Here is a 7,417-nt window from a genome sequence, read left to right as displayed (position 1 = left end):
AGCGATCAACAATGATAAGTCGATAGCTGTTAAATTTTACCTCTTTTCTTAGATAGGTAAGAATTAAAACATCATTTTTTGAGGATTACCAAAGCTCTATAATTAACAAACAAACCTAGTAAGCACATAAATCTGATGCTATACCAATTGTTTCTACAATGTATAGAGGAGCAGAAAAATGGATGAGAACTATGCATGTGTCTGAGAGAGAGAGAGAGAGAGAGAGAGAGAGAGAGAGAGAGAGAGAGACCGCGGATCGAGCGCACACACACAGCCTTGTCAACGGGAGGTCAACCCGTCTGGCACTCCTAATGGAGATTAACTGCAGAAGCAATCTTAAGTTTCAGATAAGTTGCACAATGCTCACCCGAATGCCCACTATAACACCTTCAAGAGATTAGGGACATTGCACAAATTCAAATATAAATGCATATTTTCTGAAGAAATACAAAAGAACAACAAAAAATTATATATATCAGACAACACCATATCAACAGGATAATAAAGAATGATTCAAATTCATTGGGATAAGAGCCTAAGCAATGGCCGTAACAGATTAACAAATGAAGTAGCCTTTCATAGCTTTCAGTCCTAATGTTGAACTACAAACGTTCATCATGTCAACTGATGTTGCGTGCATTGAGCATGGATTTTGAAATTAGAAAATAGATGTTCATTTATATGAAATTGTAAGAAAAAATATATGGACGGATTACGAAGGCACCTAAACCGATAAATAAAGTCGCAGCTTTAGCTCGAAACACATGACTAACTAAAGAAAGTTCTCTGTGAGCTAATCATAGGAATCAATGTGTGATAAGTGACCATAGTCCATGAGAATGGAAAAGCATAACAACAATGACCTTTACGAAAAAGCCCTTCCTTATACATCCATACCATCAGGCTCACCAGATGCATGTACTTCGGAATTCACCCATAGACATGCCTCCTATCTCTTCTTGTCCAACTAAAAGTTAAATCATACGGTATATCTCACTGCAGAGTTGACACAAATAATCTTGAACAATTATATCTATTATCATATACTGATCGATGATGCAACAATGTATGCAAGGAAGATACAGAATATTAAAAATAACAAATGTTGATAAAAGATAATTAGCATGCATAGATTCATGGAGGAAAGGAGCAGCAAAGTCAAACATCACAAGGGGGTGCAAAGTTGAAGGCACATGAGCCATGCTCTATGTCACTCATAAAAACGAAAATAGATTATTATTGTTTGCATGATAGATGCATTTTAGGCCGAGCATCTTAAACTGGTTATGTTGGTCAATGCCTTTCTATCAGGCTCAGATTTTCTTTTGGATGAGGATGAGGACACAAATTTATTTTAAGTGCCTTAAAGAGCATTCAATGAAAAGGTAATGTTTTAAGATCCAGATTAAACCAGATTGATTGGAGTATCAATCCTTAAAATTAAGCCTGATCATGCAAAAGGTTTTACCATTTTATCAACAACCATTATTATGGAAGGGTACGAATTGCTAGGGTGATGGAGAAAACACTCGTATTGATATTAGAGGTGTTCTATAAGACCTGATATTACCAGAGGGATATTGTCCATGTCCGTGAAGAAAATCGAGCAGCCTGGATCTCACTACCGATCCGCATCGACCTTCTAATATTCCCAGAGAAGGAATAGTTAGGACTTCGGAACCGAAGTATATTATCAAGATAATTAACTGTGTGTTAGGTTTCAAGAAATCTTAATTAGCTTCAAATATATTTTGTTTGTTTGACTACACTGTAAATATTCTCTAGAAACTTTCAAAAAATAAGATACAAATTAGGGAACCATCTATCATGATCTGTGATTCAGAGTTCAGTAAATAAAATAGAAGTTGTCATGAAACCAACTCTCACAATTCGAGAGCTCGGGTTTTAGATATCTGGATATGAGCAATGAAAAAGGAACTAAATTTGATAAGTTAACTCAAGCAGGTAGCAGCTCGTGCTAAGTGCTATCATAGCAGTACAACTGATGCTGAGATGCAACCAGAAGATGAACTAAATTGAATGCAGCGACCATTGGTTCAAAAGATCAGGTTTAAAATTTCCATGAGTTGCTCTAACTGTTCTGTCCATACATATATTTTCAAGCAATACTATTTGAAAACCCAAATGAGATTCAAATATTAATGTGAACTCACACAAAAATGTAGATATGAATTAGAGCCACTTTATTTGGAAATTCTAGAGCAACTTAAGGATTCCCACTCAACAAACATATGAAGCCTCTCTGAACAGAAAAATTGCTGAAGAAATGAAAGAGGTACTAACAGTAAACAGGGACCCTAAGATTGGCATGAATTCCTACATGGTATTGTCTACTGTCAACATAAGGCTTTTTACACTTGCAACTTCATCTGGTGCACGAACAAAACTGAACCATCATAGAAGCCAAAAATATTGCGGGTGGCTAACCATACAAAAATAGGATGAAACTGGATCAGAACATTGCATATTCAGAGAAACTCTGGCAAACATTAGTAAGGAAAATACATCCCATAGTCTTCTGATCCTGGTTCTCATACCTGCATGTAGCTATAAGATTTGTAACAATAGCAGCAAATGATAAGTCTAATTTGTCCGTCAAGGAAAAGAGCAGCAATCTGTATTGTGACTGGCCTGATTCAAGCTATTTGCTAAATCAGTACACCGAGGACCAGACCAAGTCACAACCTAATACATCCACAAAGCTTATTAATCCCGACAAGTAGATCCATTCCCATCGAGGCAAACATCAACGAAACAGAACTTGCAGAAACTTTTTCTAGGAGCAGCCGAATCAAGCAAGCGCCAAAGTGTCAAACCTGAAAGTAAGATGCAGCCGACGATTTCCCAGTTAAGTAGCCCAATCAAGCAAGGGGCAAAGAGGCAAACATCGCTGAAGCAAAACTTGCAGAAACATCTACGGATTTCATCGCATGGTCGGTGTTTAAGATCACACTTCTTCTGTAGAAGTACAAAAATGATATTAATAATTTGGCTATGGTTTGTGGCATTAAGAGAATCACAATCCACGGAATTTGTTCGTAGTATACTAACACTACAAGAAAAGGAAAATACCATAATTGTTGGAAAGTCCCCAATTTGTACCCCTGATTCTTCATATATGCACTAAACACCTCATGGAAATGCTTCAGGACCTAGGCAATATAGAGCAAAGCATATTCCACACATCCAAAAGAGATCAAAGCCATATCACACATAAAAAATCAAAGGAGAGTATGGGAGAGAATGGACAGACCACCATTGCACCCTCAGATCTGATGCAAACATCCATCCACCACCAAAGTAGTTTCTGAGAAAATAATTTTATCTCATCAAGGTATTCATAAAAAAAAGGAGTTAGCATTTACAATCTGACATACAATAAATATCAAGATTCTATACCTGATTATTGCAGATCCATGTTCATCTGTTGGCTCCTTTTCAACCTCCCTCACCATTTCTTCTTTCTCTTCCCATCCCCCTCTCTAGCAGCAACAAATCATCCAAACAACAACTGGCTGCAACAGGAAAAAAACAAGAAAAAGTAGCGTGAGGGAGAGAGAGGGGGTCGCTAAACAATTCCAGATTAAAGATCAATGTATGAAAAACACCATTTTTATAGAACACTAAACCCTTCTTATAATTCTGTATAAAATCAGTGTAGCAAACCGCTAGTAAGAAGCAAAATTCTGTAAGCTATTATGCAGCAATCTGTTCACTACATTCATTCTCAACACAACAAGCTACAGCATGTACCTCTCATAGTCAGAGTAGCCATGCTAAATTGATAACAAAATGTTTCAGACATAATGTGAAATGTTTAACTCTCTAATTGACCACATCTACTGAGAAGCACACTGAAATCTAATGCATACATTTGAATGTTTTAGATGAATCCAAGCTAGAAGCCTAAATTTCTTCAGATACATTCACGATGAACCTATATGTTTTAGAGTTGCTAACATTTTACGAAAAAAGGTCATCATTTTAGACTGAAACTTCATAACTAAATTTGTACTGTGTATGGGTTTAGCTATTAAATAAACGACATCGATGATAACAAAATCCAAATTTACAGCTTCAGAATATTCCGCAAGCGAAGTCTCTATGATTGAGTTCTTCAGAATATATACTACCCAAGCGCAAAAAATAAATAAATAGCATGCACATGCACCAAAACCAAGATTCTCTGTTCACAGCTTCGCATAAAACAGTAGTATGGTCATCACAATAACTTGGCAACCAAACAATAGCCTTAGTCTGCTATTTTCTTATTTAGACAAGCACATGGCAAGATGATCACGTACAAATCACTGAGTTCTAACTTTCGCTTTCAGAATAGGTGTTACTATAGTTTGAGAGATGCACAGTTTAAATAGTTCAGTTAGCACTTAGAAACTATGCTAGCAGCTAGTATACTGGATAGAGCTTCATGTGTTCATGATTCAACTTATGTTACTGTCAAATGCACTAGCCAAGCTTCTCTTCCTGTACAGTCATCTACCTATGAGCATATACTCTAGCATTTATTTTCTTTTAAAAACTCCTTCCCGGATAAGCACATGCTGGTCCAAAATCTGAGAAACTCGTGTTTTTCTCTTCAACTACAAATTTGAGATGCAAGACATCCATGACACCCAACAACGTCAACTGAATCCTTCCTGTTTGTGATAACACGGAACTGAAGATTGTGTGTATGCTGTATGGGCATAAACAAATTTAAAAAACTGAGAAAATACTGAAGCGATTCTAGGATACCTAAAGAAAATAGACATGGGCAGATAATTTTCCTTCCCACTGAAAGTCTGTTCTCTTTTCTCTCACACACATTAGACATCACACAATCTTCTGTAATGCAGAAAGATATGAAGAGCACAACTGGGCCAGAAAGAGAAGCTTGTTTCTGTAATGCACTTGTTAGTATGCTAGCATGGATTTTTAATTTACATCTGATTCCACCGAATAAGTTGTCTCCCATAAAATTCACGCAACATCTACAGAGTAGAGTAAGGATGTCATAAGTACCAGATAATGTTGTGCCCTTAAGCTTGTCAGCAACTTTCTTTGTTATTTCATAAATCATTGGACTGGGTCCAGACATCGACATGTAGATGCGTTAAAGAGCAATTCTCACGAACTTTGCTATCTTCTAATAATTCAAGATGGTACTCAGCCTTTGAAAGACCATGATTTTAGCATAAGATCGAATAATATTCTTTATAGGGAACCCTGAATATCCTTGGGAGTGTCCTGCAGCAGTGCATGCATGAAAGCATTTCTTTAGATAAGAGGTATGACCAACATAATTTTTGGCTGAATAAATGGCATAAAATAAAACTGTAAGGCATAGCAACAAAAACCAATTGCAGAATAAAGTCACTTGTCATTCACTGCAGATCTCCTAATATGTCTCATACGTAGCGATAAGCAGTACAAAAATATGAACTCACCGGGACATGAAAGAAGACATCAGGGGTCTCTACAGAAAAATATCATCCTATTTGCTTCATACTCGATTAATTTCCGCAACAGGAGCGAGATAAATCGAAGGCCGTTAGCCTGTTAATGGACTATGAAGAGAAAATAAATGTATGAATGAACTTTAAACATTTTCAGTCGTTCCAAATGAGCTTTAAATTTTCTCTGAACTTTATATGTGGTTCATGCCTTTAGTAAATCAAAAAGAAGCTATTAGGAATCCATCTCTCATAATCTACGGCGATACTCTTAGAAACCTGAAACTGAGGCATCAACAATAATTGGATTAGTTTCTCTATCTATGGCTCAACCTTTATAACCTCAATCTCATATATTTAAAGAATGCTGAATTCAAGATTTCATTATGAGCTTTTATAAAGATCAAATGAGATATAAAGATTTTATATCAACTCATATGAAATTTATGTGTATATAACAGAGCTACTTGCGGGAAATGTAAATCAACTTCAGGATGACTACTCTCAAGAAATATATGAAGCCACTTTGAGCACAATATCAGACGAAGAAATGAAGACACCACTCTCAAGAAATATATGAAGCCACTTTGAACACAATATCAGACGAAGAAATGAAGAAGACACTAACCTGTGAGGCTTGTGAGCCAAAAGCTACAGCAAGCATAAATCTTTAGCAAAACGAACAGATGCAGGTAACAAACAATGACAGTAGATCAATAGTTTTAGACAATCCTACAAAACTTCGCTGAAAAAAACAGAGGGAGTGTTCATTTATCCAATAACATAGCAGGGCATGGCACATAATGACAAAGTTATGATAGACGCTACATATTCTGATGAGTACTCACATGCAAGTCCGTGGCAATAGGCCTTTCCGACCATCAGATGCACCACACCTGCACATATATTCAAAGTGACCAACAATTTCGAGTTAAACACCTAGAACTATACTAAAATAGTAAATAAAACACATGGTTCATTTGGAGAAACAAAATCAGAGATGACCTAGTATAGAGAAATAGGTGTATACCTCTCCCTATCCACATCTTTGTATGATGAGATCAAAGGCATCTATGCCTCTGCAAGCTGCTGCACATACTCTCTAGCACGGACAAGCAGGTCGTTGGCAGTCAGGCTGCCAAGCTCCACCATGTTCACCACAAGATCCACCTTGACATTTAGCCGGAGAGAGAGAGAGCTCAAACCAGCGCCGTTGAAGCCCTCCATCTGCCACAGATAAGGGGTCGGGTGGAGCGGCAAGGCAGAGCCCGGGCCTCCCGGCCGGCCGCCGGCCGCCGCACGACCCAAAGTAAATCCAGGGATGGACGACGGAGGTCGATTGGAGATGCAGCTCACCGCAGGCGGTCTCTCTTCTGCCTCCGTCAAGCATCTCTTCACCACTCCTCCCCTCACCTCATCCTCTTCCTCTATGCCCTCACCGGTAGCTGCGCCTCGTGCTCCTCCTTATGTGCACAAGCAGTGCCTCCGACCATCCTCTAGCCGCTCCTCTTTGGTGGCCATGGTGGGAGAGGAGAAGTCAAGGGAAGGGGATTAGGGAGAGCCATGCGTGGGGATTGTGGGAGAAAGCTAGCAAGGGATTGGCTTGTGGCGGCTAGGGTTTTCGACACCCATGGCCCTGCCTCGCCGGAGCCTATGAAGACGAGGCGAGCGCGGCCGTGCCAGCCACAGCCGCTCGTCCTTGGATCACCGGAGAGGAGGCGGGCGACGGCGGGCGGACGTGGGCGACGGCGAGCGGACGTGGGTGACGGCGGCTCGCCGGAGAGGAGGCGGCGGCGGCGGACGGACGAGGAGAATCAGGGAGGAGAAAACGAGAGCGATTGGGGGAGCGAACGCAGAATGGCTAGGGTTCTGGACCACGGGCTGCAATTTTGTCTGATCCGATCGACGCGAGAGGAAATACCCAATCTACCCCTACGGATGGA

General features: G+C 39.5%; 1 long non-coding RNA gene across 3 annotated transcripts; it reads right to left on the bottom strand.

Moving 5' to 3' along the window:
* Positions 1-241: 241 nt before the first annotated feature.
* LOC124685117 lies at positions 242-7,113 on the bottom strand. Of its 3 annotated transcripts, XR_006997299.1 has the most exons (9): positions 6,505-7,113; positions 6,323-6,370; positions 6,103-6,219; positions 5,469-5,759; positions 5,044-5,268; positions 3,421-3,536; positions 3,275-3,328; positions 3,094-3,173; positions 242-2,979 (listed from the first exon to the last, which is right to left on the bottom strand). It is a non-coding gene; the product is annotated as an uncharacterized LOC124685117 (long non-coding RNA). The 3 variants fall into 3 exon arrangements; XR_006997298.1 differs by having other exon boundaries at positions 5,469-6,219; XR_006997300.1 differs by having other exon boundaries at positions 5,469-6,214.
* Between the last annotated feature and the right edge of the window lie 304 nt (positions 7,114-7,417).

The sequence above is a fragment of the Lolium rigidum genome, chromosome 1 (genome assembly GCF_022539505.1).
Source record: "Lolium rigidum isolate FL_2022 chromosome 1, APGP_CSIRO_Lrig_0.1, whole genome shotgun sequence".
Classification (NCBI taxonomy): domain Eukaryota; kingdom Viridiplantae; phylum Streptophyta; class Magnoliopsida; order Poales; family Poaceae; genus Lolium; species Lolium rigidum.
This window is presented reverse-complemented; position numbering and strand designations above follow the sequence as displayed.